This window comes from Festucalex cinctus, chromosome 5 (assembly GCF_051991245.1).
Source record: "Festucalex cinctus isolate MCC-2025b chromosome 5, RoL_Fcin_1.0, whole genome shotgun sequence".
Classification (NCBI taxonomy): Eukaryota; Metazoa; Chordata; class Actinopteri; order Syngnathiformes; family Syngnathidae; genus Festucalex; species Festucalex cinctus.
In genome coordinates, this window is record NC_135415.1 from 28426458 (window position 1) to 28444555 (window position 18098).

The 18098-nt window shown below is 39.4% G+C and overlaps 1 long non-coding RNA gene across 1 annotated transcript; it reads left to right on the forward strand.

The window, feature by feature from the left end:
• The first annotated feature begins 14276 nt into the window (after positions 1-14276).
• LOC144019519 (uncharacterized) lies at positions 14277-17161 on the forward strand. Its single transcript, XR_013283694.1, has 3 exons — positions 14277-14765; positions 15470-15713; positions 15814-17161. It is a non-coding gene; the product is annotated as an uncharacterized LOC144019519 (long non-coding RNA).
• Positions 17162-18098: the final 937 nt, after the last annotated feature.

An 18098-nucleotide genomic window follows, 5' to 3' on the forward strand; every position in this document is an offset into this window, starting at 1 on the left:
AAACTACGGCCTGGGGGCCATTTGCGGCCCGCCGTCCATTTTTTTTAGTGGCCCGCGACATATGCTAAAAATGGCATTTGACTCAGTTCAAATCAAATAAAAACAAAAATGTTTGGAGATGGTCAAAGTAAGAAGGGAGGGTGTTAAACACACAGGTGCTATTAAAGGTTATTTTAGTTAACTAAAACTAACGAAAAAACTAAAATTCAAAACAACAATTTCGTTAACAAAATAAAATAAAAGAGAAGATGCTTTTTTTAAAAAAAAAAAAAACTAACTGAAACTCCATTTTATGTTTACAAAACTAACTAAAATAAAACTAACTATAATTATATCAAAAATGTCCTTCGTTTTAGTCTTTGGGAATTAATTTAATGCATGAGCCTTTTGGGATGATTTTAAATGTGATTTTTAGTAGATTTATTTTGATATAAACCGGAATAATGACGCCGCGCCCATGGTATTTTTTAAATATTGCGCACAAGTAATACACATTAAAAAAAAAAGCAAAAAACTAAAACTAATACTGAAACCAACTAAACTAAAACTAAGCTTTTATTTAAGAACTAAAACTAATAAAACACGACTGACTTAAAGGGATATAATTATCAGAAAGATAAAAAAAAAAAATTGTGTTACTTAAGGTTAGAAAAAATACGTGCTGAAACTACTTGTTATACTATAAATTTCAAATATTTGTCTGCCATGCTCATTCAGGTGCATCAATGCTCCTGTCGCAGAACAAATGTTGAACTACGAAGACAAGACAGTGCTTGACTTTTGAGCCTTGAGAATGTATTACGTTGAGTTGGAGCACTGCATATTGTATTAATGAACAGGAAACAAAAGGAGCTAAAGCGGAATGAAAATTGGCCGTGCTGCTCTTATGTATGCTCTCGCCTCTTTCCGTTGACACGACTGACCTTGGGATTATGACTTGTAATAAAATGTGGCCAAGCACTTCTGAAATTGGTCCACTCGCTGTAACGCTTCAGCGGAATTAGCATAAAGCTTTTAAAGAGTCGCTCACATCTCACACGTACAAAAAAAAAAATTGCACTGCGGGGATAGTTAGGGAGATGATGAGGGTGATGATGAAAACAAAGACTGGAGCTGAGCTGTGGGGGGTCAATGAGGAGGAAGGAAAGAAGATGTAACAGGAATGTTTAAGTAGAATTACGAGTCGCGGTAAGTGATAGAGGCACAGACAGTGGTAGTGATAATAGAAAAGATAAAATATTGTTATGGTGAAAGAATAAAATGAGGCCAGGACATTGGAAGATTGATGACGATAAAGAGGGGGAGAGAGTGAAGAATGGTTCAAAATGAACGCCGATGAAGATGAAGAGAACAATACATTAAATAACCGTATACGATATAAAGCCTGTGACTTTCATGGCACTATATTTTATTAATAATAATATGACAGAGTGAAATGTTGTGATGTTCATTCACTTAAACGGTCTTTACCACATCTCGTCAAGATAAAATCTGAAATGTCACCTCTCAGCACAAGATGTTCTGTTCCCGCAGAGGTGGCAGCTGTGAGTGGGAAGATGAAAAAGACAGAGAGCAGAATTACTCCATCTATTTTATTACACTTTTAAATTTCTCCTTTTGTGGTCGTCTCACACTAAAGGAAGGGTATCTTCTCTCTCAAAATCACACGGTTCTTCTACTGTGTTAAAAATAATACACATCTTTCGTGAAGGGCTAATAACAGAAGATCAAACAGTATGTCTCGCTCGGGGTCCGCCAGACAATCTTCAGCCTTTATTATATTTCAGCAAGGTCTTAGACACTTAATTGATCAAAGGATTCACCAATTCTGACCCCATTTCGATTGATTGGTCTTTTTGTTTCTTGACCCAAATATTTGCATATTTTTTTATGAATTTCAAAACTGCTAGATTACCTCAAAAGCAAAATAAATTTAAGCTACTCTATGTTTGAACAAGGCGAATCAATCATGTGTTTGTTTATTGAAAAAAAGCACGTTTGTTCGTGTTTGGGACATTGGCACAGGGGACTTAACATTTTTAGTTGTAATAAATCTGAAAGCAGGAGCTGGGAAGTAAAAGGGCAACTTGCTTTCTTAGTACTAAATTATTACAGTATTTCCTCAAATGTATTACGAGACAAAAAACAAAACATTTTAGATCACACTGGAAAGAGACCTTTTCAGTGTCCGTTGCACATTGAGACCTGGGGGATGAACATAAGCCCTATGATTACGTCATATGTGAACTATTTACATCATTCTTCACTTGCATGGTAGCAAAAGGGAAAAAAACAAAAAACAGTCTCCTGTTTTTCTTGAAACGGGCTGTCATCAGTACGAGATGAACCAAGAAGAGACAGATAATCTACTTTTTGCAGCATGGCGAAAGAGGGAGATGATAAAAAGGTGCGAGGTGGAGATGAAGGTGAGGGAGGAACAATCAATTCTCTGACATCTCCAAATGTGGACTTGATGATGCATACCTAAACAGGGCAGAAGTGGTCTGCGGGGAGCGGGGCATGGGGAGAATGTGGTGAAGGATGAAATGGGGGGAACAAGGGCGTGAGGATGGGGAGCCAAAGACTAGATTAATGAAGAGGAATTGGAAGGTAAGGAGATAAGGGGTAAACCTAGTTGGAGAAACGATTACGTCCGTTCTTTTTGGCTTCAAACAGCAGTTGGTTCTCAGAGGACTTGCCGGTCATTCTCGGTCCCCATGGAGTAAAAGCAATGAGCGAGTAAATGGATAGAATAAAAAGGTGAATACTAATGACGAGTCAGCAGGCATTGTTATTGTTCGCTTCCTTCATCGCATTTTGCTTGTAGCAAAGGCTCAGTCAGGTAATGTGCACAAATGAGAGTCATCGCCAAAAATCCACGGTTCGGTTTTCGGTTCAGTTCGGTATGCAGTGACTTTTAGAAAAATCAATGATGTCTTGGAATTAAAAGTGAAGTGAAATGGACAAGATGTGCTCCAGTTACAGACTTCCACCTTTATTTTGAGGGGATTTACGATGGGGTCTATACGGCGATGAGCTGTTTTTCACGACTGACGTCGGCTAGCTTCATACGGAGCCCCTAAGGTGAGGAAACTTTTTGCGTTCCCTCGCAAAGAAGAACACAAAGATTGTGTGCCCTCGCAAAAAACTTTCCGTTCCCTCGCAAAACAACTTTGCCTAGACTCTAGGCTGACTTTGGGTGTCCAAACTTTTTCATTTGAGGGCCACATCCAGAAAATCAGAAGGACGCAAGGGCCTCATAATGTTGTGAAGAGAAATTGTGTTTAGTCCTAAAAAATGTACAAATAATTCATTTGTGCTTTTGCATATTTAGAAAAATGCTACAGTATATAAAACAATTTATTTGTAATGTGGCAGTAGGGTTATTATAGTTTTGCAATTTTTCATTTTAGTTTTTATTTTGATTTTGTTTTTTTAATGTAGTTAGTTTTAATTAGTTTTCAGGGTGGTTCTGAAAGTTTTTTTTAATTAGTTCTTTAATAAATGCTTAGTTTTAGGTTAGTTAGTTTCAGTGTTAGTTTTAGTTTTTTTTGTAATGTGTATTACTTGTGCGCAATATTTAAAAAAAAACACCATGGTCGCGGCGTCATTATTCCAGTTTATATCAAAATAAATCTACTAAAAATCACATTTAAAATCATCCCCAAAGGCTCATGCATTAAATTAATTACCAAAGACTAAAACAAAGGACATTTTTGCTATAATTATAGTTAGTTTTCTTTTTTTTTTAAAAGCATCTTCGTTTTTATTTAATAATTTTTTGAATTTGAATTTTTTTGTTAATTTTAGTTAACTAAAATAACCTTTAATAGCGCCTGTGTTTTTCGACACCTCCCTTCTTACTTTGACCATCTCCAAACATTTTTGTTTTCATTTGATTTGAACTGAGTCAAATGCCATTTTTTAGCATATGTCGCGGGCCACTAAAAAATGGACGGCGGGCCGCAAATGGCCCCTGGGCCGTAGTTTGGACACCCCTGCTCTACAGCTTCCTGTCACCATCAACATGCAATAATTGTATATAATAATGCATATAAAACAAATAATAATGCAACAATAACGAGTGTAATGGATGGATGGATGGGCCATCTGTATTCTGCTCAATGTCTTGACTTACAACATGAGATGAAGAGTTATTGCCAAGTTTACATTTAATTGAGTCGTTCTGCTTGAAATTGTTTCGTATGGCCTTAGGACTTTGTACTCTAAGTCCCAAAATAGTTATTCTCCAGCGTTGGCATTCATCTCTATGATGAAGAACCGTAATTCGTCTCCGGCCATTTTGAAATAGAAAGTTGTGACTATCTTCACTGGGAGAAAGCATACTTCCTGTTTCAGCTCCTGCCAGGGGTTTGAAATATTCATGGTATAAATATTGCAGGGCTCCGTGTCTAATAAAAGCTCAGTCTTTATTAACAATGTGAATGAACAATCCATTGATCAAGCATTATGCTTCGGGTCATGAAGATTGTCTTCTCTGTTACTTCTGACTGCATAATTATGTCGTGCTAACTATCTCTTTCATGCTCAGTTTTTGGGGCTCTCATGTAAACTTCCTATCTCGAGAAGTACTTGCCGCTTCACAAGTCGGCCGTTTACTAATGACGATCCACTCGCATTGTCGCGCACTCAATCTTTTCATGTTTCTCTCTTGGCCTATAATTTCGTTCTCTTGGTTACGCGGGACTTTATGCAATTAGCAGGCCAGTCTGAGAGAGAAAATGAGCTGAATAGTTGATGTCAGACTTAAACTTGAGGGGCACTGTAGAACAGAACATGAGATGTTATGAACAATTAGTTGGTTGGAAAGTAGTGTTGTTCCGATACCGTTTTTTGGCTCCCGATACCGATAGCCAGCTTTGCAGTATCGGCCGATACCGATACCATACCGATACTGAAGTTTTTTTTTCCCTCGACATGAAAAAACTGTCCTGCTATTGGTTCAGAGCATTCAAGGGCCAATAGGATATCTTAGATCGGCATGCAGTGAACATGTCACATACCAGTGAATGTCGTGCACCAGCAAGACACAAGATGCTGAATCCAAAATCCTATATTAGCGTTGGAATTAATGGTATCGGCATGTTACTTAGGAGTAGTCACCGATACCGATACAGATACCACTGTTTTAATGCAGTATTGGCATCGGAACAACACTAACCAATAGAAGTTTTCACTTACTTTTTATTTTTATTTTTATTTTTTTTAATTATAAAATATTATAAATAAATATATAATATTATAAAAAAAAATATATATATATATATATAAATATAAAAAAATATATATATAAATAAAAAATAAAAAAAAAGAAGTTTTCACTTACAATGACACGAAATACAGTAGAAACAGATCAAGTATATCCTGTGCCTTGGGTCAGTCAAACATTTGTGTCCCCATCTTCTGTGTGTTCCATATTGTGGCAGCTGTGGCCTAGGAGGTACAGCTGATCGTGCAGTAGCCGGAAGGTCTGTTGTTTGATTCCCGCTCTCTCCAACTCCAAGTCATGTGTTCTTGGTAGAGCTGTGCGATACTTTCAACTTACTCTGTCAACTTAGTGGCGTTTCTGTGAGTAGTTCCTTCCTTGGCAAATCGTGAGAATCACTCGTGGCAAGACTACAATCACTCGCTCACTGAACTGGTATGGCAGTACGTTCACTCAATGAATCGCACGCGAACGGGAAATGGAGGTAGCACGTTCACTCACTGACACTCGTTCGCGAACCGGAAATGGCAACAGCCGCGACACTCATTCACTGAATCGTTCGTTTCTGAAACCGGAAATGGCAACACGTTCACCCACTGACTCGTTCACTTACTGAACCGGAAATGGCAACACACTCATTCACTGAATCGTTTCTGAACCGGAAATGGCCACACTTTTACCCACTGACTCGTTCACTTACTGAACCGGAAATGGCAACACACTCATTCATTGAATCGTTCCTGAACCGGAAATGACAACACGTTCACCCACTGACTCGTTCACTCACTGATCCGTTCGAGTCTTCGCGAACGGGAAGCTTCCTCAGTGACTCGTTCCTGAACACCAATCGTGAGGCTGCATGTGTAGTAAAATCCCGCCCACATCTGACGCTAGCTTCTGATTGGTCGTTCGCGAAGACTGACGGCATGAGCGTGGCTGCTCGCAAATGAACTGAGAAGAGAACGAATCACTTCAAGAAGTGACCCGTTCGCTCACGTTCACTGAAAAGATTCGTTCTAAAGAACGAATCGGTCGTGACCGACACAACACTAGTCACCATGGTATACAACTGTTTTTGTGCTTCACAATATAGATTCACGTTTTTATGGTGTGGTTTTATTTATTCTTTATTTATTTATTGCATCTGCACCATATGATGTCCTTGACTATGAATATTTCATTCCATCACCTGATTGAAATCACTGCTGGAAGCCATTCTTTCAAAACATGTTTCAAAGCATTCAAAAGACTTGAGTTGAATATCAATTAGGGCTGCCTGTTTTATCCTTTTTTTTTCTTTCTTTTTTTTCTTTTTCTTTTTTTTTTTTTGGCAAACAGTGACCCACACTTTCTATAAAAAAAAAATCCATAATTTGTACCAGTGATGCCCAACTACTGTGCCATGGCATATTATTGTGCCCTTGAAAGATCATCCTGGTATGCCAACGGACATTATTGTGGGGCCATTATTGGAGCAAAACTATTCATAAAACGTGTATTTTTGATCTACAAATATGTAAAAAGAATTTGTATCCGTAACACAAATGTGCATTTATTTACATATTATTTACACTGGCTTTTTTTCTTTTCTTTTTAAGAGAGAGCTCAGAATTGTTCATTCAGCAGTCTTACCGATTCAACATCTTATCATCATTGCTCTATTATATTTATTTATTTATTTATTTATTTATTTATTTTTGTTCCAATCATGTTGACTAGTCACTAGGCCAGCACTTTTTTTTTTCTTTTTTTTTTGTCTTTAGGAGACCAGGGCTTCAGAGACATCAGATTCTCGCTTTTGCAGAGAAAATTTATTTTCCTATCATATCCACGGATTTATGAACATGCCATTTATAAATCTGATCTGAGTGAGATGACCTGGAAATATTTGGAGGATCGTAGCATTGGAATTCTACAAGCGTTTAGGAAAGGTTGCTTCGTTCTCATCATCATTTACGAAAGGATAATGCCCAATAATTTGTTATGATGTTTTTCCTTGATTTTGGAATATCCCATTCTCTAATAAACAATAAGAATGAAAAAGAAAATAAAAATCAAATGTATTTGTCTACTTTTGGAGTGCATACACGCATACCATATTGCATTCTCTTTGTGGGTAATACAAGTTATTTCCAAAGCAGTTTGTAAGTCTCAAGTGGTCCCGCATATTAGAGCGCTAACATGATTTAGGAGAAGTGGCATGTGCTACAATTTTATATAGAGCGATTATGCATGCGGAAACAATCTAAATTTGTCATGAATGTACCCTTTGGAGAATATTTCTCGAGTTTGACACTATAAACTGAGATGATAAATGGGGACTTTTTTTATTTTTATTTTTAGAATGGATTAAAAAAAAGCAAGTAATTCCGTAGAGCAAAAAAGAAGAAAAACAATTTGTTGAACGAATCAAATAGATTTAACAATATTTAATTGCAATTGGAGCGACTCATCATGAGAAAGGCCCCACAGTGGTGTCGCTCTGAATGGAAAATACTATCAAGAGAGCTAATTCACTGCTCCAATTTGACTAATATAGAAGAAGCTCAAACATTAACTCATTCACTCGCCGCCATTTTCACAGAAGCAATCCCGTTTGCTCTCGAATTTTGACTGATTTTGCAAGGCCCACTGAATATTGTGTTCAATTGCTATAAAAGCATGGAACCTATCATTTATGTTTTCCGCACCCTGATCAGATATAATCTTCCCTTCATCATCATTTGATTTCCTCGGAGGGCAACAAGAAAGACTGCGACAGTCCTTGTGTAGCCAGACTCCTGCTCAATTTGGTCCAAGTGGGGTTACCTGATCTGGTCCTCGCGTTCAGTCCTGGATAATCGACTTATCCGGATAAGTCGATTTACCAGTAGTAAATGGTATTCACAATTGAAAGTACTTTACATTGTAACCGCTGTATAATGAACTCATTCACTCGCCGCCATTTTCACATTTCGCAATCCCGTTCGCTCCCGGCTGTTTTACTGGATTTTGACTGATTTTGCAAGGCCCACAGAATATTGTGTTCTATTGCTATAAAATCATGGAACCTATCATAAGAAAGATTAAAGTCTCTTCTTTCATCAGGAAAGTAAAGTATGTTTCTATCTGTTTCAGTTTTGCAGCAATTAGCATTAAAAGAGAGCTATTTAAAATTCGAAGTAATTTAGCTTTTTTTTTTCTTGATGGCCCTGGTTGATCTCCTTTGCTCTGCTGCCACTGCTGCCCGTTTGTGTAATAACTACCATTTCTGCAACCGTTCTTTGCAGGTGAGGGGCTACATCAAAGCCTTCTGTATGCTCTATAATTAAAAAAACAACAATGTATAAATACGTCTTTGGGACACTTAAAACATAAAAAAAACGTATTTATACGTTATTGGGAGCAAATGAGTTGGGGAAGAAACTACATGAGTCTCCTTGGTTTTAAAAAAAAAAATCTTTCTTTAAATTTTTGCAGAAGCTGCTAAGCAATATATTTACAGGAATAATTTGTGTTATAATATTAGTTGTGTGCCGTGTTTCAAAGGATTTTGTGTTGTTTTTTTTACACGAGTTTTTCTTGTACTTTTATCCAGGTGTCATTTGATTGGTGTTTTATAAGCCCGAGCAGGTCGTGCGTACTATTCACAAGACTCTGAACACTCAAAGCAAAAGCTTATTTCGTTGTATGCTTTGTGGATGGCAGCACATTATCTCTGTTAGCACAACCGCCTCAAAAGTTTGGGAGATCCAGGTGTGCCGCGATTGACTGACGACCAGTCAGGTGTGTGCACGGCCCCTTGCCCATTGCCAGCTCTGATAAGCCCCAACTCAGCAGCGACTCTAATTGAGGCCAAGCAGGACAGAAAACGGCTGTTTTGTTGACACTCATTTTGACCCTCTTTGCGATTTGTGAATCCGCATTCGTTGAGCCAGGGTTGAGTTGTATGTCAGTTTTCTTCAAATTTCCCAGTCACACTTCACGTATTATCTGTAGCTAAACGGCTCAACACTTCAGTGCATTCGTCTTCGAGAGTATGTTCATCTTCAGCTCTTCAGTGTAATATAGAAAACACGGCGACCCTTTTTCTCTCTTAACCTGTTTCACACTCAAACTTCCTCACTTAACCTCTCTTCATTTTCTGCTAACCCGTTTCTCTTGACACCCCTCACTTTCTCTATTACCCTCAACACTGAGGCCACCGCTACCGACTTTTTTTTCCCCCCGCAAGTTGCCTTCCTCTCGCTGTCTCATTTTTTTTTTCTTTTCTGAATGATATTCCTTCCACCTCATCACATCATAGCTGGGTTTGGTTCAGTCAGTCAGGAGTTACCGTAGGCAATTCATTTTTAACCTTCGGGCTTTTCTGTCTGTCTTCTTTTGATGGGTTCTAACTTCTTTTCGTCCAGCTGGATGCAAGTGTTTGGTCTTCATCACGTTCCTCATTGTCTGCTTTGTCCTGTGCCTTCCCTCACTTGCTACCTGACACTTTTTATGCATCACGTTGCGTGTCAATGGGTTCGCTCATTTATTTATGGGGATGTCACGATAAGGGCAATATCGTGATATTAAAACTGCCACAATATCGTCATCGTCATGTTCACAATATTTAAAAGGAACACATCTGTTTAAAAAAAAAAAAAAAGTCAGGTTGATTTCCATTTGTGCAGTTCTAGCACCCTCTAGTGGCTAGTTTATTAGTGCAATTTAATTTTCATTAGGGATGTTTTGGCCATCTATGTTTAAAATCTATGCTAATTTTCAGATGAAGGGGAATCTAATTTGCTTGTGAAGCGATCAATGTGTGCTTGCATTACTAAGTAAGTGCCTCAATATTGTTATTAGAGATTGTAGGTGGTTTATATGCATTGACGTTATGTGCAAAAACACACTATTGTGTTTTTTTTTTTTAGTATGAGTTCTTTTTTTTACAATTGTGTAATATTTTTGAAATATCGTCAACGCCCCCGCAATATCGTGATAATTATCGTATCGTGATCTTCATATTGTGATAATATCGTATCGCGATGTTTGGATATTGTTACATCCCTATTTATTTATTACGATTTTAATCACATTTCTTCTGTATTGTTTTAGTACTGCCATCTCGCTGGCTCCTCAGGTTCTTTTCTGTATGTTTTTTTTCACCAGTAAGTTTGGCTAAGTATATTTTACATTGAGACCACTCAAGTTCCATGTCAATGAAATACACGAATCAGATTGCCATCATACAAATAAGCCTCTAAATTTGCAGAGAACCATGTCAGAAGAGAACTCTGTTTGGTCAACCTCAAAGAATGTACAGTGAGTTGCTCATGTATGTTATATACATTTTTTTTTTTTTTTTTTTTTTAGCTCTTAGTCCAAAAGAAGGAAAGTCGCAACACGAGGCGAACATGATCAGAGAACAAAATACAACAAAAGTTACCTGAGGCAGGTAGAAAGATTGTATTGTTACTGAAGTTGTTATCATATAAAATGTTTTGTTTTTTCTTTCTATTTTTACGATGGTTAAGCTTTGTTGCAAAGTGTTCAAAACAGAGATGTTGGAGTGACTTCTTTTTTTTTTTCTGCATGATGCCTTTTTTCTTTTATCATTAATCTGAAGGAATTTTTGTAGAATTTTTTTTGTCAACAGTTAAAAAAAAAACATGTCAAGTTGGGCAAATTAATAGTTCCACCGTTGTAAATAAAAGTTTATTTTTTCTTTTTTTTAAACAGTAGATGACTTATCTTCATTTCTTGACAGTTTTAAATCTAAAGAAAAAACAAAAAGCATAATTTACAAAATAAACTGACCCACTATAAACCATACATACAGTAGAGGTAGAGATGTGCGGCCATGTATATGAATGAATATATATTTTTTTTAATGTGTTTACAACAAAAACAAGATCAGAAAAATTGAAAAAAAAAGTAAAATAATAATAATAATAATAATAATAATTGAAAGTCCAAATATGTCATTTGCAATACAACCCCCTGACTGTATCTCACCCGAGCCAAGACTATTATTTACCCCCGGCCACCATCCTCCATTCGGTCCACTCAGACCTCCATGGCCTGTCTTTCAACCCATCCAGGTACGACAGGTCAGCCTGTCAATCATCCCTTCAGGTCCCTCTGCCTGCCTTATTCTATTCTATCCCTCTCGATGTATTCAGTTTGAGCTCGAGGGAGGTAAATATTCACAAGGTCTGCATGAAGAAATATTTCCCTTCTCACCACTGCCCACAATAAGAATATTAGTATTCCGCTCAGCGCGGCACTTTCCAGCGCTTGCTAATCGCTCTGCATCGCACTGTTTCCAACCGATGAAGAAAATCAATGACATCATAGCCACATAATAGCAGAGGCGCGAGCGTCGCTGTGCGCGCTGGCGTAAAAGAGGACTTGTGTCAGCGCCCTGGTGAACGTTCATGCCTTACTGACGCTTTTCATCATGTTTGCGCAACAGCGAAGGTCGTGAGAGATACTTTACGCCGCTCTCGTGGTACGGAGGAGCCGCGCAGAGATAGTAGAAGCAGCCGAGCGTGGCGAACATTCTCGTCGGCTCGCCCTCGTGGGTTTCTTAATATCTGCGGGCGAACATTGCACCATCTGCGCGGCTCAAAGCGGAACGCGGGCATGAGAACGCTCTTTTTTTTGAGAGATAGTAGCATTAGCCGCCATCTTGAGCAGCTGACCTGCCACGCTGGTTTCCAATTCCAAATTCAAATGTAGAACTCATCCTTTGGGGGGGGGGAACGGCACGCCCCTCCCCGCCGCCACCTTTGTCTCGCTCGTCTTTGGTTCCCTCCATTGCGCTCGCTCACCTTTCTGTCTCATCCCGTCCTGCTCTCAATTCTCCTTTTCAATTTCAATATGCTTTGAAGCCATGAGACCGAATTGAGAGACTCCTTCATTTTTTTCTTCCTTTACATATCGCTCCATACCGTGTCATCAGCCCTGCACCACTATTGTCACCCTCCCCTGCATATAACCCTCCATTTCTTTTTCAAGTGCCTGTATTGTTCTTCCTAGAAAAAAAAAAAAACTGGTTTCAGGAGAGGTGGCCCAGTATTCCCCGCTGGGCCTCTATTTCTTCTTTGACTATTTTAGGTAAGCTCCTCTTTGGCCGACACGAGCGTCAAGCCGTAACGCGATACAGATGGAATATCGTATCAACACGGAAAGGCCCTTGCATCCCAATCCTCCCCCAGTTTTTGTGTCCCAGTCTAACTGCACCCTCTTGTTATCCTTTCTTCTTCATCAAGCGGGTTTTTGTTTCGGCTTCTGGGGTGTTTCCTCCGGTCAATAATCATGGAGAAACAAAGCGTTCCTCTTGTACGCTTTGTGCAATTGTCTTGTTTCGTGCTCTTTTTTTTTTTTTTTTTAATCTGTGCGCTCTCGACTCACATTTCTGAGACTTTCTTCTTGACTCGGAACTTTACTGGCTTACTGGATGTTTGTGTGAGGGGGCAGGGGAAGACCACCATTTAACTCATTTGCTCCCAATAACGTGTAAATACGTTTTTTTTTTTTATGTTCTAAGTGTTCTAAGTGTCCCAAAGACGTATTATCCATCCATCCATCCATTATCTACTACGGCTCTTTAGCAACTTTAGCAAGGAAAGCGCAGACTTTCTTCTCCCCAGCCACTTCGCCGAGTTCCTCTGGCGGGATCTCAAGCCGTTCCCAGGCCAGCCGAGAGACTCTCCTGCCAGTGGGACATGCCCAGGAACACCTCTCCAGAAAGGCTTCCAGGAGGCATTCGAACCAGATGCCCGAGCCACCTCAACTGGCACAGAGTCTGCATCACGGCAGATGCTACACCTATCCATCAAGATAAACTCTTCCATTTGGGGGAGTGCTCCATCCCTTTTCCAACTGAGGACCATTGTGGCCGATTTGAAGGTGCTGATTTTCACCCGAACCACTTCACACGCACTGCAAATGGCTCCAGTGAGAGTTGGAGAAATGAAAATGGCATCATAGTCGTGATGAGTAGCGGTGGTGGCGTGGCTCAGTGGTAGAGTGGTTGTCTCCCATCCGTCAGGTTGTGGGTTCGATCCTCTTTCCTGGTTACCATATTGAAGTGTCCTGGAGCAAGAACCTTGATTTGCTTCCAGTAGACATTGCAGCAGCCGACCACCGGTGTATGAATGAGTGAATGTGAGGCTTTGTAAAGGAATGCTATGATCCACCCTCAGCATGTACTTGTGTCAGAGCTCTATGAGTCAATTCCCTTAATGGGTGTATCCCCTACCACTTCATACTCGGTTGTCCACTTAATTCCCCTGTCAGTCAGCGGCTGAGAGCAAGTGGGAGAAGCGCCCCTCCCTTGTGTTGGGGTAATTGTGTTTTTGTCAAGCTGTCCAGACGCATCATAGCAGCGAGCGCCCACTGCCCACGCCGCTTTCATCACGTCGACTCCTGTGGCTCGGCAAAGTTGGCAGCCAACAGTGAGTTGCTCTCTCTTTACCGCATCCAGCCATTTGAGCGGGAGCTGATATTGCACTGGAGCTCAGACACATGCTTGTAGGTCTTTACTGAGTCTGAATTGCAGAGGTAAAGTGGTAAAAGGAGAGGGGGAGAGCCTGGTTGCATTTCGGCCCTTTTGTCATATCAGCACCCGGAGAAATACCACCAATGATAGCAATTATAGCGTATTTTATTACTACCATTATTCTTTTGAAATATTGTTTTCAAATCTGTAAAATGGATCGAATCTGGGCTTCGGCCTTCCAGATGGCTTCGGCCATCTGGGATGCCCAGCTGGGTCCCAGTATATTTTGGACAGGGATATCGTGGTGGCCACATGTGGGCAAGCCCAGATGGGCTCAAGGTGTGCCTCATATGGACCCTACCTAAAACTCACATGGGTATGGAATGGAAATGGGCCCCATCTGGGCTGCCCATCTGGGTCCCAGTTAAACGTTGATTTGTTTGTTTTAGAGCAGATCAAACAAATACGTATAAATACGTCTTTGGGACACTTAAAAGATTTAAAAAAAACAAAAACAAAACGTATTTACACGTTATTCAAATGAGTTAAGGGGATGCTACTTTTTACCTTAAAGGTACACTCAGTATTATACAGTGGCATCTAGTGGTGAAATAATAAATCATTCGGAAAAAAAAAACAATTGTTTGTGTTAGTAGTATGTAAAAAGATATGTTGTATCGCATAAACGTACTTTTTTAAAATATAACGGTTAGTCTAGAAATCGCAAATTATCTTACATGTCCGCGCCTCGCCTGCTCGTGTCTGCCATGTTTCGCCGCCATCTTTCTGCTACGGGTGCCGTCAAAGACAAATTTCAGCGCTCCATTTCTTAACGCGTTTTTGGAACGCACTTCCGGTTTGTATGGCGACCGCATGTCCACGAAGAAGAAGAGTTTCCGGTCCCCGAAGAGAGCATTATCAAGCATCACACTTACTTTGGGAATTTATTTTATTTCAGCGCGACAAAACAAGAGTTTATATTGTAGCCGCATTTGCCAGATGGAGAGAAATGAGGAACAGACTAGGTTTGGGACGTGCCGGTGCCTTCGACTGCTTTCTACTTGACCGGTAAGTAAGAGTACATTTGTGTTTACGTTTTGAGAGCGAGAGAAAAAGTATACTCCGTACTAATTAATACGATGTTCGTACCTTTGTTTTACGATCACTGTATCTGTTGATTAGCAACTCCGCACCACTCGAACGATTTCGTTATGTAGCTACTTGCTTTGAAAAAAAAAAAAGATTCCCGCTGGCACGTTATATTTAGAGTAAATGCGCAAGTTATTGTGTAATGTAATGTAACTGTGATTTCGGAGGTATATTTGCCCATAACTTCAATAGAGAATCTAAAGCATACTGTATTAGTGGAGGAGTTGAAAATTATTTTCGTTGTGGTTGGTGAAAATAGGGTTCTCGAAATTAATTTTCGGCAGGGAATAACTTTCTGGACTTAAAATGCTGGCTGTACCGTAAGCACTGCTAGAGTCTGAACTCTCTCACTCAAGTGTGTACTGGTCCATTGTGTAATTGGGTGCACAAGAATTTACAGGCTGCCACGTTTTCCACGGAAATTCGACAAGCAAGCAGCCTTTGCATATTCTATGCAGTATGCAGTCAAGTTACTTTTATCTAGCTAATACAATGTTTTGGGCCCAAAAACTAAAGATCTTACCTCTATTTTGGGGGCTTTGTTGGAAAGTTGGTGACATATAGTAGTATCATCAATTATTCTATTTTATTTTATAATTGTGTTTTTGTTTGTGTCACACTAGATCAACAGCCAAACTTGAGGGGTTCCAGAACCATATTCTGATGTATACAAGCATTCATGCACCGTTTAAATACATCACCGACCTGCAAGAAAAAAAAATATCAAGGGGAGAGTCAGCAGCCATATTGGAATGCCCCGAATGAGGACACTTGAATGGAGGACCCCAGAAGGCTTCGGTGTTGTACCACCAGTATCTCCACCTACCATATCTGAGCTGCAACAAACTGAAGTCAGCCGACGTCTTGGTATGTCATTTACATATGGACGGCATTGCACACTACATGAACTTTTTGTGTGAAGCAATACGGAATGGTCACATGTACAAGCACCACTTGTTTTACACAGGACCTGCTGACCAGGTGTCTGAAGCCATGGAGTGACTCCTCCCTCACTTTCCTCAGCAAGCCTTTGAAGAATATGATATCATCGTTGGTGGGAACATGCCCTCACTCCATAACATGTACTTGTGCAGTCAAGGAGCATGTCAAACTTAATAAAACCAGCAAACATTGAAGTGACTTCATTTTTACTGCAGTCTGTTCACACAATCAATGGACAAGCCTTCCTTAATTTTGCCCCAATAACATCATAGAGTAGGCGAAAAGTAGTGTTACAGATCATACTGTGTTCGGGAGAGTTTGAGGAATGTTGCAATGTTAATGGGGGGCAATGTCAGCACACACACACACACACACACACAAAAAAAACCATCATGGTATTGAGTTAATCAGATATTTTAGCTGTGTACAACACATACCTGCTCTGTAACACTACTTTTGGCCCAAACCTGTATGTCTATTTTCCATATTTTGAAATGCACAGCGTATTGGTAAAATTCTGGAACAACTGCAATTCATGTAGCTCATTATATTCTAACAGCATTTTTTTTTTTTTTTTAGTTAATATGTTCATTTCATGTAGACTTTTATTTTACTTTATTTTATTCATTCATTTTCATGTACTGTACCTTACATTCATTGGCCAATGAAGAATTCCTTGTCATTGCAAGCATTTATAATAATTCTCCAGGCTTTTGATGTTTTACATTTCTGGTCATGTAAAATAGTGTTAGGTTAGGTGTCGAATGAACACTGCATGTTGACGCCAAAGGAAATAGTATTTTTTTAGTTATTCAAAATGTACAAATTAACACACAACAACAATATACAAGTTATACAAACTACAACAACAAGTGTCAGACATGGACTAATTATATGCCAGGTAAAAAACCTTTGTATTGTCCTCAAGGATCTGGGAAAGTGTCACTTATTTGCTACAAGTCCACCAAGGTGCTGCAGTCTGGGATCCAGGTACAGGAAATCATGGTGGTGCTGATGTGGGATCCAGGTACAGGAAATCATGGTGGTGCTGATGTGGGATCCAGGTACAGGAAATCATGGTGGTGCTGATGTGTCAAAAAGTATTTCTTGGTGTCAGTCTATCAGCTGGACTTGGATATCTTCATGTTCCTCCATGGTCATTTCCTGTACGAGTCTCTGCAAGAAGGTAACAATTGTATGTCAGATGAGGTACCAAACAATGAACTGAAAGTCACTGAGCCAATGAAGTACATTATTACATGAGCAAGACTATTTGTGAAAGCCATGTAAATTCCTGCACATCGAAGTACAAGGAAGCTGTTGTATCTTCAATCAAAACTAATTAAGTTGCTTAGTGATATTTATTAGGTAAAATTGTTCAACATGGTGACAAATTGATATCTGAGTAAAGGGTTTCAAATGTTTTTGTAAGCAGCACTTTTCTGAGTGGTTAGTAGCAACAAGACACGGGGGGGTTACGAGTCTGAGTTGCAGATGTGTCGTTCAGTTAACACCATTATTTTTGCACGATATACTAAACATATCAGCAAACTATGTAATCTAAATACCACATATTCCAAGCAAAGGTATGTTTTGAGCCATTCACATGCATGCTCGAATGGAATTATTTTTCCATGATGACATAATTGTACGTTACGAGGCACCGCGTTCTCTTCCTCGTCGTCTCTCTCGCCCCCTTTGAGATGGTCCACATGTCTATAAAACGTATAACATAACTGTGTGTTCTCTGTTGCATGGTTTAGTTACACTAACAAATATGAACATAGATAGCCATTATCATTAGCTGACGTACAGTATTTCCAAACAATGCCGACAAAAATATTAATTCTGAAATTAAATGACTAAATCACAATTATTAGGGATCTGTACAGTATGTCTAACAAATGCAATTCACTTACGTCATCACTCGAGGGAATACCAGAAGTTGTTTGCGTTCTGTTCCGGTGAAATTGGTGGTAGGCTGTTGAAGTAGGGTCTCTCTGGGACGCCGTAGTTCGTGTGCTTAAAATCATTGCATTATCTTGTTTGACCGATAGATGGCGGTCGTGAGCTACACACTGGGGCTTTAATTAAATTTTTTTGTGTCTTCTTTCAGCAAGGCCAAAAACTTTCTGTCATAAAACTGTGTTCATTCTCATGTCAAATGTTTTTCACTCGCTTATCGTTCGGAATTCACGATGAAGCAAAATTGTGCATTGAACAGTAATATCCATGGAAGTCATTTGCTGGTTTTCTTCTCTGAAATATAATTTTACGTCTTTGGGACACTTAAAACATTAAAAAAATAAA